The sequence below is a fragment of the Schistocerca piceifrons genome, chromosome 10 (genome assembly GCF_021461385.2).
Source record: "Schistocerca piceifrons isolate TAMUIC-IGC-003096 chromosome 10, iqSchPice1.1, whole genome shotgun sequence".
In the NCBI taxonomy this organism is placed as follows: domain Eukaryota; kingdom Metazoa; phylum Arthropoda; class Insecta; order Orthoptera; family Acrididae; genus Schistocerca; species Schistocerca piceifrons.
The window spans coordinates 31372696-31391808 of record NC_060147.1 but is presented as its reverse complement, the minus strand read 5'-3'; positions in this window follow the sequence as shown (position 1 = coordinate 31391808).

Genomic DNA, 19113 nt, shown 5'->3' with positions numbered 1-19113 from the left:
TCTTTCTATCAAAACGGAAGCAGACCACATCAAAGAGGAACTGCACACGCTGCACTACAGTGCACGGTCAGTCAGCCTTATGAAATCTACCAGGACCAGGAAGGACTTGCCCCTATTCCTGGTAGTACTGGCCGACAACACCAAGGCTAGGAAAATCTTCCAACTAAAGAAGGTGGCTAGAGTCAGGGTAGAGGTAGAACCACTTAGGGCAAAGGGCAGAAGAGCACAATGCTTCTCCTGCCAGGGCATGGACCATGTGTCACACTTCTGCTCAATGCCGGCCCGCTGCGTAAAATGCGCGGGTGCACACCGGAGCCGAGACTGGAAAAAGACACTAGAGGAGAAACCGCAGCGCTGCAACTGCAGCAAGCCCCACGTGGGTAGCTTCCAGGGCTACCCTACTTTCAAGAACAACACGGGGAAAGGATGAAAAGTGGCACCACCCCGTAAGGTGTAGCAAGGCATTAGCTTTGCCACTGCCACCAGGGGAACAAAGGCAACGCAACAAGTCCGGCAGGCAGCAGCCGCGACTACAACACCCGTGGCAGCGGAGACCACCTCCCCAGCCCAGCCAGCCGCTACACAGGCGGAGACTGGTGGGCGCGAACGGCGCGCAGAGTGCCCAATTCATGCCGAGCCCATACATGTCTCACCTGCAGAGCCGAACACGGCCGCACAGGCACTTCCGTCCGCCACCACGACCGGCCATGCTACACCAGCAGGTTGACAGATCTGAGCGCACTCCTGCACTCACTCAACACCCTGTTACTAAAACTGCCAGTACTAGTCACGGTGGCCCTTCAGGCCCGTACTGTCCCCGCCGCACCCTGCCATGGATAATGGCCTCATACATGGCCTCACCGTTTGTGGTCGAAACGCAAATGGACTGTTCCGCCATCAGGGCGGATTTAGACAGTTTCTGCAAGATGAGGTAATTGATATCTGCCTCGTCTGCGAAACACATCTGAAGCCTGGTGTAAATGTTAAGGTAGCAAACTACTACTGCTACCGTTACGATAGGTCAACAGCTGGAGGAGGCACGGCCGTATACATGAAAAGAGCCCTCAGACACGACCAGACACACCTTCCATACCTCGACACCTTAGAGGCCCCTGGGGTGAATGTGAACACTGCCAACGGGCAGATAACGTTTGTGGCAGCTTGTAGACCATCTAGGAATAGAAAACACCCAAACCAACATAAAAAGGCGTTTTTCCATTTTGCATTTAATCGTACATTCCGGTTACCATTATCCGTGAAAACCATGAAAAAGAGCTAAATGGGTCATTCCACACCAAGTGGTCTAAAACTGAAAAAAGTTCCCACCATCATGGTCTCCAATTTTCGTCAAATTTTAACTGTAGCTTTAGTCAAGTGTTGAAGTAAGTTTCCCAAGATTTCAGGCCTCTAGCTGCAATAGCTGCTGATCTAGACCCCCTTGTCTGAAGTGTACTTAGTCCGTGTGCATGCAACATAAAAAAAATGTCATATTTGGAGTCTAATAAAATCGAAACTAATTCATAAGAATGGTTAGTAAGATGCGACCCTGTACAGTTTTTTTTGCTGATTCCAACGAAATTATGTATAACATTACTCATGCAAACCCCGGTCAAATAACTCGACTCAAAGTATACTTCAAAATTTGTCGTGACACAACGCGACAAATTTTGACCAATATTAAGACTGCAATGATTTCCTTGCAGTTGAAGATATGGACTTGAACTTTTGGCCAAGCTTCATGCTTGTGCTAGACATAATGCAGCCGGATTTGCAATTATCCAGGCCATATGGTCGCCCTGCAGTATCTCTTCAAATTAGGCAGTGTCAGCACAAACGGTAAAATTTACCAAAGTTTCAAGCCAATTACTAAAAAATAGTTGGCCTGAATCTGCTTGTGAATAGTATCACCTAAAAGAGAAACTCTTGCTCTACAAGACTGACATTTGTTTTTTTTGCAACGCGACCATTAAGTACTCATTAACTCACATCAAAGTTGTTATATTTTGTATGCGCGATGCACTAATTTTTCTTCATTTCTAGGAATTTGAATCTTAATAGTCGCTTAGAATTACTGATATAATTGGATATTTCATTCGTGTTTTATTCAGTGATTGGCCAGTGAGAGATGTCAGAAGTTAATGAAGAAGAAGAATCGTTGGCCCCCTGTTCAATTGGAAAAGATGCTGCTGCATCGAAGTGCCATGTTATCTTCTATGCTAAGAAGACTGGATTCAAAGCGTTTAGTGATTTCACAGAATGTGGCCAGAAATTGCTTGTTTCGCGTTCAGAAGCCAAACTTGACGAAAATTCCATCATTTGCTTCCACCATGAAGCCCTCTTCCTACATGAATATCAAGCGATGCAAAAGAAATGTTGCAATCCATTCAAGAAGAGGAATCACAATGTAAAAGCTGGACTTAGACTGCTTGATAATGAAACAGCTGCCAAACTTTGCCTGTTAAAGAAAAAAGAAGTGATTGATATAAAACCTGGTCAGAAGCTTTGCCCTCGCTGCATGTCGGCACTGAACCAAAAGCTAGAAGATTCATCATCACTATCAACCCAATCTGAACAAGATTTCACAACGGATGAAACTGAACCAGCCATCAACAAAAGTTTATCATTTATTGGTGCTTCACCATTGAAAAGAAGACAACTAAGTAAAAGAGATAAGCAAAGCTATGCAAAAAGAAAGATCTTGGATGCACAAAGTTTAATTGGGAATCAAATTGCTGCTGCTGTAGGAATCAATTACGATGAACAGCCAAGTTCAAGTAAAAGTCGCCCATGCAATAATTGTGCAGATCTTGATAATCTTATAGAAGAGTTGAAAGAAAAATGTAAAGTGTCAAATCGTAGGACAAAAGTTCAAATATTGACCTTGGTTCCAAGAAGCTGGACAATTAAAGATACGACAACAGCATTTAATGTATCAGAAAGAATGGTAAAGCAAGCGAGAAAACTGAAGAATGAGCAAGGTGTTCTAGCTTTTCCAGCAAATCGGCAAGGAAGGAAGCTTTCAGATGAAGTTGTCCAGAAAGTACATGACTTTTTTCAAGATGACGAATTCAGCAGACTTTGTCCAGGGAAGAAAGACTGTGTGCCTGTGAGAATTTCAGGAACAAAGGTGTACAAGCAAAAGCGGTTGTTGCTTTGCAATTTGAAGGAAATGTACGTGTCTTATCAGAAGCAAAATGGACCAGAAATTGGCTTCTCAAAGTTTTGCGAGCTTAGACCAAAATGGTGTGTTACAGTTGGCTCTGCTGGAATGCACTCAGTTTGTGTCTGTACAATACACCAAAATGTCAAGCTTATGCTCACTGGTGCATCAATCAATGAAGACTACAAGGAAATTCTTAGCAAAGCTGTTTGCAGCTTGGAAAACAAGGATTGTATGCTTCATCGTTGTGAAAACTGCCCTGGTCCAGAAGGTGTAGAAGCAGTTATTGCAACATATTTTGAAGATAATGACCCTGAAGAACTGATTGAGTACAAACAATGGATTCATACCGACAGGGATACTTTAGAAACAAAGCAGCTTTCAACAGAAGAGTATGTTGAAGATATTGCAGCAAAAATTTGGAACCTGTCTTGTCATCACTACATTGCCAAGCATCAAAGCCAGCACCTGAAAGCTCTCAAAACTGATTTGAAAGAAGGCGAATTCATAATACTAATGGATTTTGCTGAAAACTATTCATTTATTGTTCAAGATGCAGTGCAAGGCTTTCACTGGGAAAACAGTCAAGCAACAGTTCATCCATTTGTAGTCTACTACTGTGAAAACGAAGAGGTGCAATGTGTGAATCTTTGTGTTATTAGTGACTGCCTTCGACACGATACGATTACTGTCCATGTTTACATTGGAAAAGTAATCAATTACCTGAAGATGCAATTTTCCAAAATAAGCCACATCCACTACTTCAGTGATGGTTCAGCTGCACAATATAAGAATTTCAAGAATTTTCTCAACTTATGCTATCACAAAGAAGATTTTGAAATAACAGCAGAATGGAATTTCTTTGGAACAAGCCATGGAAAGTCGCCTTGTGATGGCATTGGAGGCACAACAAAACGGTTGGCAGCAAGAGCAAGTTTGCAACGTCCATATGAAAACCAGATTCTAACACCCAAAGATCTTTTCAACTTCTGCAATGATAATATCAATGGAATCAAATTCTTTTTCATCAGCAAAGAGGAAGTTGAAGAAGAAAAAGCTTCTCAAGAAGAAAGATTCCTGCAAGGGCACACTCTAGCTGGCACAAGAGAAAACCACCATTTTTTGCCCATTGATATGACGACAATTAAGGTCAGTAGAGTTTCTAATGATGCGACATCTTTTTTGGCCAAAATTAGTGCTGCTGAAGTAGTAGTTCAAGTCATGGATCTTCAGCCTGGGCAGTATGTTGCTTGCATTTATGAAAAGAAATGGTGGATTGGAAACATCGTTGAAATCTCAGTCGAACAGAAAGATGCTTTCATAAGCTTTATGCATCCTCATGGTCCTGCAAGTTCATTTTATTGGCCCTTAAGACGTGATACTTGCTGGATTCCAGAACAACTTATCATTGGTGTTATTCCAGCTCCATCAGTGACATCATCTGGTCGGCAATAGTTTTCCTGAAAGCATTCTCTTGCAAATCAACGATGCTTCCAGAATGATGAAGTAACTGAGGAAGACAGGCTTGGGAACCTGCATAAAGAAACCCACAATCAGGCTTGGGATCCTGTGGTAAAGACACCCTGTAATCAGGCTTGGGAACCTGCAGTAAAGATACCCACCCGTGGCTGTTACTGCATGGCTATCGGGCGTGGCCCCTATGGCGATGGGGATGCTGGTTTTATTGTGATAACCAGTAATGGCTCAGCCATCATGGACCAACGCAGGGCACTGCGCACACAAAATATAAGATACTTTGACCTGAGTAAATAAGCACTTAATGGAAGCGTTGCAAAAGAAAAATATATCCATCTTGTAGAGCAAGAGTTTCTCTTTCAGATGATACTATTCACAATTAAATCCAGGCTGACTATTTTGTAGTAATGGGCTTTGAACTTTGGTAAATAAAGCCATTTGCGCTGACACTGCCAAATTTGAAGAGATTTTGCAAGGCGACTATAAAGCCTGGGTAGTTGGAAATCCAGCTGTATTATGTCCAGCACAAAGATAAGACTTGGTAAAAAGTTCAAGTCCATATCTTTATCTGCAAGGAAATTATTGCAGTCTGAATATTGGTCAAAATTTGTCGCATTAAGTCACGACAGAATTAGGGGTACACTTTGAGTCGACTTGTTTGACCGGATTTTGCATCAGTAATCTTATAATTAATTTCGTTTGAATCAGCACAAAAAACTGTACAGGGTCTCATCTTACTAACCATTCTTATGAATTGGTTTCAATTTTATGAGACCCCAAAAATGGCGTTTTGTCTGATGTCGCGCGCATGCGAACTTACTACCCTTCAGACAAGGGGGTGTAGATCAGCAAGTATTGCAGCTAGAGGCTTGAAATCTTGAGAAACTTAATTTAGCACTTGACTAGTGCTACAGATAAAATTTGAAGAAAATTGGAGACATGATGGTGGGAAGGTTTAGACCACTTGGCATGGAATGACCCAAATGTAGTCAAACACATTGCAAAAAACAATAATTACCCGTTGAAATATGTCATGGACATTTATGAGATAGTCTCCAAAAAATATAGTAAAGACAATCTAGGTCAGAATGCGATAAACAAAAAAAAAAAAAAAAAAAAAAAAAAAAAAAAAGAACCAAAAATTCATCACTTTACCATTTTATGGTCCTATTACTAATAAAATAGCTAGTGTACTCCAGAAGAAGAATATTAAAGTAGGTTTCTCAACTGCAAATGGTCTAGGTGGGCTTTTAATGAATAACATTCATAAACACAATTACTTGCAAGAATCAAGTGTTTACAATCTCACGTGTGCCATGTGCAATGCAGATTACATAGGGCAAACCAGAAGGAAATTAGAAACGAGGTTCCGTGTACACGTTGCACTTGATAGGCAAGACATTGCGGAAAAAATCAAAACTCACGGCCCATCTGATAGCTACTGAACATACAACCCCAGATTTGACGTCTCAACTGAAGTTGTTGCATAAGGGCGAAAAGGGACACTTTCACGACCTTATGGAAGAGATGGAGATTTTTTGCCATCAGAAATCTCCAGATATAGCGTTACTTAACGAACAAACGATTTCGAGAAGTACGCACTTTTGGGAGCGCTTCCCTGCTTTCCTGTGTAAAACAGCTGTCAACTAATGGCCAGTCATCACAATTGGCAATCCGAAATCAATCGCTTGTAAATCCCTCATATACAACGCTGCACTCGAAGTCGTTATGAGAACATGTACGTTAGTTTCTATTTTAGTTATCTTAATGCTAAGGCACATGTGTTCTGGTTCACACCAATAAAGTTTACTAATTTAGTTTTTAAAAAAGTATTCTCCATTTTGTTCTTCCAATTCTGGAAGTTTGGGATGCCTATTCGAACAGTTTTCAATGTAGTCGACATCTCTGAGGTGCTAACACAGAGCAAATAGTAACTATTTTCACATATATATAATTATGTTTCCATGTATCCTTGTAATTCCTTTGCCGTTTGAATGAGTTTACATTAATGTGTTGTAATAAGGGTTCTGATACAGCACATGTGTATATCTCATAACAGCATTACAGTATTTTATTATGTTAACATTGTTCTCACTTACTAGGTAATATGTACAAATCAGATAGCTGAACCATATTACCCATACTTTTCATTAGCCAACATATTTTAATGTACAGCACTTTTTGAAGTTCTTTGTTGAGATTAATTGGCTGGTACTTTTAGTACCGGTTTTGTAATAACTTATGTTAACTGGTGGTCAGGTTACACAACCGACAGTCATAACAGGTCTCTTAACAAAATCCATGCACACTACACACAAAGCGTTTCGTTATGACAATCTGTATGGCTTCCCAATAGACAAGGGATCAAACCCTCATCGCTTTTATGTAATTATTTATGTTGCTAGTTTGTCACTACATTTTAACTGCTTTAGTAATTGTGGAAATATGCGTAATGCAGTATCCGATGCTGCAGCTACAACAACAAAAACAGCCACAGCCAGCAGCAGTAGCCGCTGCTAAACCAACAGTGCCAACATTTCGCACCTTCAGCGAGGAGTTTTCATGAGTAGAAAGTAATTGTTGGCTAGTGTGTTTGAGTTGGCGTACCAGCAAGATGATATTCTTCAGGAAGTTCACTGTTAGCACAGTTAAATGCCTGTTTCTGGGTAAGAATTTCATGATAGTTTCATCTTTCTAGACTTTATATTTTAGAGACTCAAGTTTGACTTAAGAGACACTTATTCAATGGGGGCAAGTTGATACGCGTAGCTGGGGCAAATTGATACAGTGTATCAACGTACCGGTACCCCAATATTGTAAAAATTACGAGTTTTGTCTTTTCTTACAGAAACATGGTGCAGAATTATAGCAGGAAGACAGATCGTGGGAAAGTCCCAAATGAGAGCTTTGAAAAAGCCTATGAAGCCGTCAAGACCAAAACCATGTCTTTACTGGAAGCAGCTGTAGCCTTCGAGATCGACAAAATGACATTATTTAGATTTATAAGAAAAAAAGATGAATCGCATGGTCAAACGGTTACAATGGGGTATGCCAAACCAAGACAAATTTTTCCAGACCAATTAGAATCTCAACTCGAAGAGTATATAATACACAACTTCTAAAATCTACTACGGACTTACACCACAAAACATCAAAGTTTTAGCTTACAAACTTGCTGTGGCTAATAGGAATATCATTACATTGCCTGATTCATGGATTAACCATAAAATGACAACAAAGGACTGGTTTAGCTTATTTATGAAAAGACACCCTCGACTATCAATCAGGGAGCACGAGGCTGCGAGCCTTAAGGTGCGATTCCAAATACAGAGACAGCGAACGACCGCAGCTGCAGAAGACAGATGGCAATGCTGCCGCCTGCAGTCGGTGCGTTGCAGAACGCAGCGACAGACAAGCTATGCAGTTGCCGGGAACAACTGTGCGAGGCGAGATGTCTGATAACACCACCGCTGTTATTACGCTGTTGTTGGAAGAGGAAGACGATGACATTTTATTGTTGCATTCCAGGAAAAGACGAATGCTGGTAATGCCTTTATATAAAAGTAGAACTGCAGAAGGTAGTTACACAGCACTGATAAAAAGACATTTGTTAGGTGATGAAAATATCTTCAGGAGCTACTGTCATTTAAATAAAAGACAGTTTAATTTCGTGCTCAGTTTTATTAAAGATAACATAATGCCACAGTGCCTAAGAAACGCAATAAGTGCAGAAGAAAAATTATATTTGACACTGAGGTAAGCCCACAAAATGTTATACATTATTAGATTGTGCTGCAGTTCCAAGACTTTGTGAGACAGTTGTGGAGTAAATGATGACTAACTGAAACCCTCAGCTGCCGACAGGTGTTGTTGATATACCTCGATGTGGACAGCTGAAAATGTGTGCCCCGACTGGGACTCGAACCCGGGATCTCCTGCTTACATGGCAGACGCTCTATCCATCTGAGCCACCGAGGACACAGATGAAATAGCGCGACTGCAGGGACTTATCCCTTGCACGCTTCCCGTGAGACATTCCCAACTGTCCACAATTCTACAAATGTAATTTACCTTGTAGACATTTGCCCATTCACTCATTACTCGCGCACGCTTTGGCGATTCCCGTAAGAGTTTGGGCAACCTATGCGCATTCACACAGACGAAGGTCAATGGCTGGGTAGCCTTTAACTATACATATGACAACAGTAAGTGTTCTCGAAAGAACAGAATACTGTTGATGACCCTGAAGCTTTTCCCTGGAATAAATGATGACTAACTGAAACCCTCAGCTGCCGACAGGTGTTACTGATATATCTCGATGTGGACAGTTGTGGAGGTTGAAGGGCTGCTGTTATCACTTGGCTGATGTGTGTTGCACTGTGCAGCCATTATTTCATAATCAGAAACGATCATACTAATTTTTCTTTTGGCTTCTGTCTTATAAACTGGAGGTAAACTCCTTACAACTGTGCTGATGTGATGGAAAAATAAGTCAATATCATCATCTGTGTGTTCCATAAATGTTTTTAGTAAATTTTGCCTAAGTTCGTCCCTTTCTTTCCACATTTTTAATATAGTATAATCATTACTATGAACTTTACTGAGTTTTCTTTTCCGTGCTGGCACATAACGTTCATCGTTTGTTACCACAGATGTTTCACCACTGTTTCCTACTGCATGTGTTTCTGCCGTATCTTCTTCCTGTGATGCCAAAAGGTCCAGTTGACGAGTTCGATATCCAATGTCTTCTTGGCTTTCTTGTATTGTTGTCTGTGATTATGTCAATGAAATATTTGTTCCTCCCGATCTGTGTTGTGCAACATTGTCAAGGAACGATAGCTGTTCGTGTCTTTTTGTTTTTGAATTTTTTGAGGCAGCAGAGCCTGTTCCTAATTTGCTTTTCTTCTTGAACCTCTGGTAACCATCCCTTAAAAATTTCCACTTCTTAGAGTCATCACCTGTAAATGGAAATTATATTAGCTGTATGTTTTCATTTGTTTCAGATTCTTGGCCACCGGTAAAAGTTACCGGTCTATCATTTGGCTATCATATATCACCATCTTACATATCAAGAGTTGTTAAAAAAGTTTTGAAGATATTTAGAATAAGGCTGCTGCCCATGTTGATGCCACCTTCGACTGAATCAGATTTTTGACGTATTGAAGAAGAATTGTGGCTTAAATGCAATATACCTAATTGTGTAGGCGCTATAGATGGAAAACATGTTCGCATAAGGGCACCAGAGAAAAGTGGATCTCTGATTTTTAGTTACAAAGATTTTTTTTTCCAATTGTTCTGCTGGCTATTGTGGACACAAATTGTGAATTCATTAGCGCTGATGTCGGCGCTTACGGAAAATAGCCGCAAAGGAGTTTAATATACCTCCACCAAAATGTTTGCCAGGCACAAATGTAATACTACCACATTTCCTGACAGGAGACGAAGCGTCTGCTCTCAGTGATTGTATGATGAAACCTTATTCCAGAAGAGTTGCTACATCACATCACGACAAACAGATCTATAATTATAGATTATGCCTTGCTCGTCGAATGTCAGAAAACTCCTTTGGCCTATTAAGCCAAGTATTTAGGGTATTTTACAGTCCTATTGCTGTGGCACCTGAAGTGGCTGAAGACCTTGTTTTGTCGGCATGTTGTTTACACAATTTGCTACGAGACGGTTATCTTGAAGAAAATGGTATTCCATTTTATAGCTATAGTTTTAATGAAGCAACCAGCCAAAACAACATGCATAGCTTTTCTCATTTTGGAGGATTTCTAAACAGCAGTGGTTTTGAAATTTGAGACAAACTTAAAAGATTTTTTTCTCAGTGAATACGGTTCTGTGGCGTGGCAAGAGGCAACAGTTAACAATGGGTTGTGAATAACAAAGGATTGTAAATAATGATTTATGTAAGACGAAACATATATACTGTTGCCTTTTTAACATGTTCATATAATAATTGTTAGTGCACATAAGGATCTATTTGTTAGTAAATAATTGGTTGAATATGCGTACTTTTTTTATTTAACTCTTGTGCTATAGCTCTCCAACGTTATCTTTCACTAAAACATTTCTGTATTCTTCATGCCCCGTGTCATAAATTACAGAATATTTCACCACATTGTTAATTAACTTTTCTTCATCAGAGTCCGAGAAACTCATTTTCACTGAATTGGGTATATTCGGCCAGTAAAAGCAGTCTCCGGTTGCTATGCGGTTCGGCAGCAGCGGCACTACTGGTTCCTGACTGGATGTGCGGTGGGTCTGCCGCCAAAGCAGGTACACAGCGGCAGACGACGCTGCTGCCGCGTTCAGCATGCCTCACATTGCAAACAATGGCAACCAGTGGTGCCGCCTGCAGCCGGTCGTTGCAGTCTGCGGTCGTGTTTGGAATCGCACCTTTAGTCGGGCTACCAGTTTTAATAAAGCCAATGTTTATCTATTTTTTGACAATTTGAAGAGTACTTTAGAGAAATACAAATTTGAACCTAAGGATATTTGGATTGTCGACGAGACCAGTGTGCAAACAAAATCGTTGCTCAGAAAAGAGTACGGCAAACTTCAGAGGATGCCCTGTGTTACACAGAGCATTAAAATCCTCCAGACCAACAGTAAACTTAAAAGGAACCCAAACGAGCTGCCAATAACAGTGACAGGACCGCCACCACCATCAGCCCCAGCAAACACGACAACAGTAGTATGTGTCTTCTAATACCAACAACACTGTCCAGGCAGCATCTTTGGGAAGTCTCTGTAGTTTTTCAAATAAGTGTTACACGAAACTACTCGGAGAAGAAGAGAATATTTTCCACTCATTTTGGGACATAGAAAACTTTAATTCCCCGAATACTTGTGTAATGTGTTGTATGGAAATGGTACCAAAAAAGCTAAGGTTCGTTTCACTTTTTAAATGGACCAATTGTCACAAATTTACTTTATTTTGTTCTGCTTCACATTTCTTTCTTTCACAGCTATCCAAAAAAGACTACCAAGCAAAGTTCATCTAGAAGTGTGACATTTTCATACAATGTGAAAGTAAATGGAATGGAAGTCATGATTTGCAAGCAAGCCCCCCCCCCCCCCCCCCCCTCAAGGTTCATGGCTTACAGAACCACACAAGAAGAGTGAGGATTTTTCAACAGCAAATGAAGTTGGGTCGCGCAGTTTCAAAAGAAGAAGGAAGAGGTATTTATATTACGTTTTAGTATAAGGTATCCATTTTAACCAAATAAAATACTGTTGAGGTATAATAACACAAAGTAATGTACCAACTCATGTGCTCTTTTCTTACAGACAAACATGTCAATCATCCACATAAATTTCAAGACGAAGCTGTGCAAGGTATCAGAGACTTTCTCAATGCTATACCAAAATATAACAGTAACTATAGCAGGCAGCAGAGCCCCAACAAAGTATATTTTGGATGTGATCTCACAATTGCATCCTTATTTCGAGACAAATACTCTGAATACTGCGAAGAAAACTGTGTCCCTACTGTATCACAAAGCAAACGCAGGGCAGTTTTTGTGTCCGAATTTAACATAGGCTTCAAACTGCCGATAAGCGGCAGCTGTTCAACATGTGGTGCCTTTCCGACAGCAACCAGTAACGCAGAATTATGTGCAGAAGGAATTACACAAGGGAAGAAACAACACGAGTTGCATCTAAGAAAGGCTGATAGCGGGCAATTTATGATCGTGTCTTTAATTTCTCTGCCTAAAGAGAATCTGAAAGAGTACCATGTAATGGAAATGGACATTCAACAAACGTTTCCCCCGCCAAAACTAACAGTTGGCCCAGCATTCTACAAGAGAAAAATATAGACGTATAACTACGGTATCCACAGTTGTGCATCAAATAAGGGACACACATTTCTGTGGAGTGAGAAGGACAGAGGAAGGGGTTAAGATGAAGCTGGGAGTTGTTTATTAAAATACTTGGAGCTAACTAACACTCATGACAAACATCTCCACATAATCAGAGATAACTGTAAGGGCCAGGCAAAGAATTGGTCTCTAATTGCCCTGCAAAGGACTCTCGTTGCCACCAAAAGATTTGAATCTGTGCAGCATTATTTCAGCATCGCAGGTCATACTGGACTTCCTTGCGATTGTGATTTTGGTCGCATTGAAATTTATGCGCTAAACAGATGTCCAATAGTATTCACACCAGATGAATGGGTGGAGGCAGTTCAATCTGTTAGTCCAAAGAATTTCATTGTGACGAAAATGCACAGACAAGACTTCAGAAGCTTGGGCGATCTAAAGTCATTAATCTCTATACCCAGTCTATTCAGATCTGGAGATCCAATTCGTTTTAGTGAAGCGACTCAATTTAAATTTGAGTATAAAGATCCCTTCAAGCTAAGTGTAAAGCACTGGTACTCAGATATAGGAACCTTTACGTCAGTGGATCTACGTAGCAAGAGAAAAGGAAGACCTGCTTAACCAGATCTGTTCCAGCTGCCGGTAAAATATAGAAAGCCGCTTCAAATTAATCATAAAAAGATTGATGACATACTGCCTCTTATGGCATACATACCTGCAGCATATAAAAGCTTTTCTCGGTCATGTACTTGAAATAATGTGAACGATAATGACATAGAAGAACTTCCTTGATTTCACATTTACAATTTAAAATAAAGCATTACACTGATTTATCTGTTATGTATGTGTGTATTTGAATGGGCCAAAATTTTTAAAAATTACTAGTAGTTACATAATTTTCAAAGTAAAACCTTAAAAACGTATTTTGTGTTCTAAATTATTTTCAGGGAGACACAGCCATAAGCCATTTTCGACAACATCATAATTAAAATGACTCTCAAATTAATATTATGTAAAGTTTGCAATGTACTAAAGTATAATTGAAAGCATAAAGGAAGTGTGTATTTTGTCTTCAACATTTTTATACTTGCATGAAACTTTAAAGTCGCTTTATCTCAAAACTGGTTGAATGTGGCTTATGAACCCCTTCAATTATGAAATGTATCTTGGCTGTATTTCACGTCAATATTGCTTTCTACTAGTTGTCATTCAGTCCTATCTACATTTTCATAATGATGTTTTCATGTTTTATCTTACTGTTATAAGCTTTGATGTAGACAAAATGTTATGTTGTATGCTACTAACAAACAAACATTGCTTTCCATTATGTACCAAATACTGTTCATTTGTAATCATTTCTGCATATATTTCAATGTGAAGTAGCCTAATTGTATCTAAGGCTACTAAATGGTGCGCTCGTTGCAGTGCCATGTTCACCTGGCCGCATCTGTTAACGCGGGCGCCTCAGTCCGTTTGCAACCTGTAACCATGTAAGTAACGAGCATCCCTTAGTGGTTTGCTATCACAATTTTTTATCTTAAGTACTTTGTGACTAATGCCATTTTGGCATATTTATTATTTTATAAATGACATAAGTACTGCCAGTCTTTCACGATGATTCTATACTTATACTCTGTATCATACGTGTTTAGTCATAATTCTGTGACCATTTTATAGACCAATTTTTGATTTAAATTCTGAGGAAGACACTCCTAGCAGTGTTGAAACCTGGTTAATTCGTTAAAAACAGTGACCAAGGGCGGATTTCTTTCAATTGACACTTTGCAAACGTCAACCGGCTGCAACGCCAAATGGACATGGTAACACCATGGTGGCGAGAAAACAAGGTCACCCTCCACACCGAGAAGACGAAGGTGGTGTACTTTTCCAAGAAGCAGCCAAGGATAGACTCAGTCCAGGTATTAGGCCGCAGGATCCCATGGTCGCACTCGATTAGATACCTAGGAGTTGAACTAGACGCAAACCTCTTCTTCAACAGGCACATTCAAGGGAAGAGACGAATGTATACAAATGGCCAAAACTCTTACCCAATTCTTCGTCAGTGAAATGCTCAACTAAGATACAAAAATCCGCCTCTACAAGGCACAAGGCAACAGTACTACCAGCCCCCCCCCCCCCCCATACAGGAGCTCTGCATGGGGTATAGCGTCAAAGACCCAAAATTAACTCACTACAAGTTGTCCAAAACAAAGTCCTCAGATGGATCCTTCGAGGACAGGGAGCAGTACTCTCAAGACTCCGGTCCTTGGTACCAGACAGCAGTTGCACCTGCTATGCCGGCAACAGAAGCCGCCACGCCCCCACCAACGTCCAGACTGGCAACACCGGACAAGCGTGCAGAGGCTGAGCTAACCTCGCGGAAGCACCCAGCTGCGGCCGTAGACAACACTCCCTCCCCTCAGGCAAGTTTCAGTCACACCAGGCGGAAGAGGAGGAGGGTGCGTCCCAGGACGACCGCACCGACGAGGAAACCCAATGAAGAAGGCTTCTTCGTGCCCTCCTGGCACCACACAGCGAGAGCCAGGGCATTCTAACTGGTGACGCTGGAACAGGTCCAGGCTGCAAACCGGTATGCAGACCTGCCGGAAGGAGCCGAGACTGACGGGGACGGGACCACACTGAGTACAGCGACGAAACCGCCCCGCCGCTGATCACCATCCATTGGTGCGAGGGCTATGGTGAGCTGAAAGAGAAGTTCTATTCGATCGTAAAACTGCGAAAGATGATCGCGGGAACCGACACCTACAAGGTTAGACAAGATAGCATTGAGGACCTCGTGAAACTGGTGCAGCTCTGCAAAACCGAGAAGTGGCAAGGCTTCACGCAGAACACTAAGCAGCTGAAGGTAATCTTTTGCCAGCTGCCGCTGAAGATGGAACCGGCGTTCCTACAGCGGCAGCAGCAGGAGTTTGGCTTCCAGACCCGCCATGTCGGCCTGATGAGGTCCGCCCAAGACCCACAGGGACATGCCCTTGTTCCTAGTGGTATTGGTTGACAATGTTTTTCAGGTTGAAAACATTGCTGACTTCGACGTAAAAGTCGAACCACTCCGTGCAAAAGGCAGGCGAGCCCAGTGCTTCAACTGCCAGCGCATGGATCATGTGGCAAAATATTGCAGGATGCCTCAGCACTGATGCAAGTGCGTCGAAGAGCACCATTCGTGGGACTCCCTGAAGAAGAAAGAAGACCTGCAACTGCAAAGGGGACCAAGTCGCCTGTTATCGAGTATGTGCAGCATAAAAGTGTGGGAAGCGTGCCAGCCACGTAAACCCGAGTCGCAGATTCGCTGACGTCGCTGAGGGGAAGCCAGCCTGTAACGACAACTGTACATATAATAATTTTTTTTCTTTATGAATTTAGATAAATTAATATAAGCAATGTTTTGAATTTCTTTTTCGATTCTTTTCGTGTCATGTTAAAGAAACTGTGAGCAACTTTTGAAACGAATATTATTATTTATGTTAGATTTCAAATAATGTGGTAATCAAAGGAAAGTGTATTTAATGTTAAAACTATTGTAAGATGTGAAAATTGTAATTTATACACTTGGTCCATATGTAGGTAATGCATTAGGATATGTGTAGTAGAAAACCTGTGGTGAATACCCTACCTGTAGGGGAGCGGGAAAAGGTGGAGGCAGGCGAGGCGGGAAAACGCACACTGGCGCGGTTCGGCACAACGGGCACAGTATAACAGTCGGAGGCGAGCAACAGTCGGAAGTACACGTACTGTACCGAGGAGGTTACCCAGGAAAAGTGGATTCCATTGAGCCTCGGATGAACCGATTCCGACGACTACTTGGCATGGCTATATTCTGAGGCACAAAGTTGGAAAGGTAACGACGCTAAGAAGAAGGAAAGTGCCGCTGCAGTGAGAGTCTTAGCCGTGCTTGCATGTGTGCCGTGCTGCTCGCTATCTCACTGCCCGCCAACCGCCGCACCGACTTGCACAGGTCAAACATTTATTTCATCTTTAGAAGTGTATCTGTGTGGACCAGTGTCGAAACTGTTTCTAACTGTTCAATAATAACGTGACTTTTACCAGAATTGCTTTAGCCATGACTTATCCTGATCACTGACCTAGACAGGATCCTTACCTCGTATTGTGCAACCCGAGTATCCTAAACTGAAAGTTTAATGTTGGTGTTAATGCAAATTATCAGCAGATTAATCTATGCTATAAAGAAGTTTAAAGTCCGGTGAGTTATTGCAAATGTTGAGAAAGAACAAAAGTATGACTAAATTGGAAGAGAGGTTTTTTTTTTATTGAGTTAGCGATGTTATTTAATTAATTTGAGACAGAAATAATGACAGTTAAATTATTCAGAAGTAAGACAAAAGAGTAGTTATCCATAGATTGATAATTTTGAGTGTTAATTTGCCTTCAGTACTTAATAGTTTCAGTATAACGACCATAACAGTTTCAGGGCCCCACCCCTTCTCTTGTCCATTCTTGCAAACCTTGAAATGTGCTGATCAGATTTGACCAGTAAAGCTAAATTCTATATTAATCCTAAGTGTATTAGTGTTTTTCCTTCCTTAATAGTGACATTGTGTGTGTGTTTTCAAGATTGTCAATGCTAGGGCAATCTATGCCCGATTTCAGTCTGCTCAACATACAAAATGCAGTTCGTAGTAATCATTACTGTGTGGTGTTGTGTAATTTTAGCTCGTCCAAATTAATACAAAAAGAGAAAACTTTAGTTCAGTGGATCTTTCTGGTTCCAAACTTTGCCATACAACGCATCATTACTACGTGTTACTATGCTTGTACATGCACCCACTTGTACAAGGAAAAACTCACTCATTGCCTAAGTAGGCTGGCGACCGAATTGTTAATCATAGGTAGCATCTACTGTGTGTACTTCTTGTCCATGCGAAAGAGTAATTATACTTTACATTTGCTTGATGCATCACTGTAGTTATTGACTGAGTATAAGTCCGATCTTGCTTCTATTAGGTGCACGCGGTCAACTAATGTACTAAAATCCTTGTTTATAAGGTGAAGCCCGTGAACTTATTACAGTACAGGCTTTATAGAGCTAACGCACGTCCGACCAGGGCGGTAGCGTTACAAGCCGCCCCCTCTGAGAGGTCAGAAACTGTATATTACTGCGAAACATGCTACGAAACCCAGTTCTCCACCCTGAAGAGTGTTCCAAAAAATACCACACAATGGAAACTTTTGTACTGTAAAAGCTAACGTAAATATATGAATGAAAGCACACATTTTGTTTTAATGTATACCTCAATTGTTGACCAGCGGCCACATTGTTTCCACAAAGAGATCCGCGCAAATCTCTGCGGTGCACTGCCGCTCAGGCGGCGGCAATTTAAATAAGAGCGAGCAGAGCCACCCTGTATCTGCCTTACGGAGTGCAAAGGGTTAATGTCAAGGACATGGAGAAGAGAAATAATGCAGAATCAATTCAACTGAAACACTTAATGTGCTGCTACGGTACATCATACCATTACATATGGGTACAATTACTGCTACAAAAGGGGCTCAATAATGTATTTTTCCACGTGTATCTTTGTAATTGTTTATTCTACTTTTTTCTAGATGTAGTTTAACATGCCTACAAAACACATGAAAGCAAAATATGTAGAATGTCTGGTTGGATGTAAGAGAGTGCCTGATCGCCCTAATCTTACCAGGTTAAACAAATAAATCAAAATAAGGAATCTCACTGATTGTGAAGTGTGCCCAGTTATTCGGTTCTTAAATGTAAAACAAGTTTGTCCTGGTGAAGTTCACCTGCAGCTTGTTTAAGTATATGGTGCATGTGTAATGAATGATGATAATGTACATAAATGGTGTAGATTGTTTAATGAAGGAAGGACACATGTTCATGATGATGAATTATCTGGATGGCCTAATGTCATGAATGAAGACTTGACAAAAAGTTGATGAGACAGTTTGCCAAAATAGGTGCTACACTATTGACGAGCTGCATCAGAAATTTCCACAAGTTTCTATATCAGTAGTTTTTCACATTGTTACTGACAAACTCCACTACAAAAAAAATGTGTGGGCGATGGGTGCTGAAAATTTTTACATAATAGCACAAAAACAAAGAGAATGGCACATTCTTTGTCCACTTTGGAGCACTATCGCAAGTGTGGTGACGAGTTCTTGAATCACATTGTGACCTGTGATGAAACATAGATTCCACACTACACTCCAGAGAATGAACGTCAGTCCAATGGGTAGCACCATTCAAAACTCCCCGACGAAACCACGAGAATTCGAACAAGAATCTTCAGCACAGAAAATCGTAGCCATGGTTTTTTGGGGAAAGGCATTCTCCTATCAAAATTTTTGGTAAGAGGAATGGCAACAAATGCTGAGAGGTACAGTGAAATGTTATTTTTATTGAAGTTTAGACGCACTATTCAAAATTGCCAGTGGGAACTGCTCTCTAGTAGCACTATTCTATTTCACGACAATGCTTGGTCTCACGTTGTAGTAAGAACAAATATGCAATGGGACAAATGTCATTGGGAATTACTGGATCATCCATCATACAGCCCTGACTTACTTTCACACGTGTCTGAAATTCAAGGAATTTCTTGGTTTTACTGTTTTGTTTTAGGGTAAAAAAACAACTAGAGTCATACGCACCCA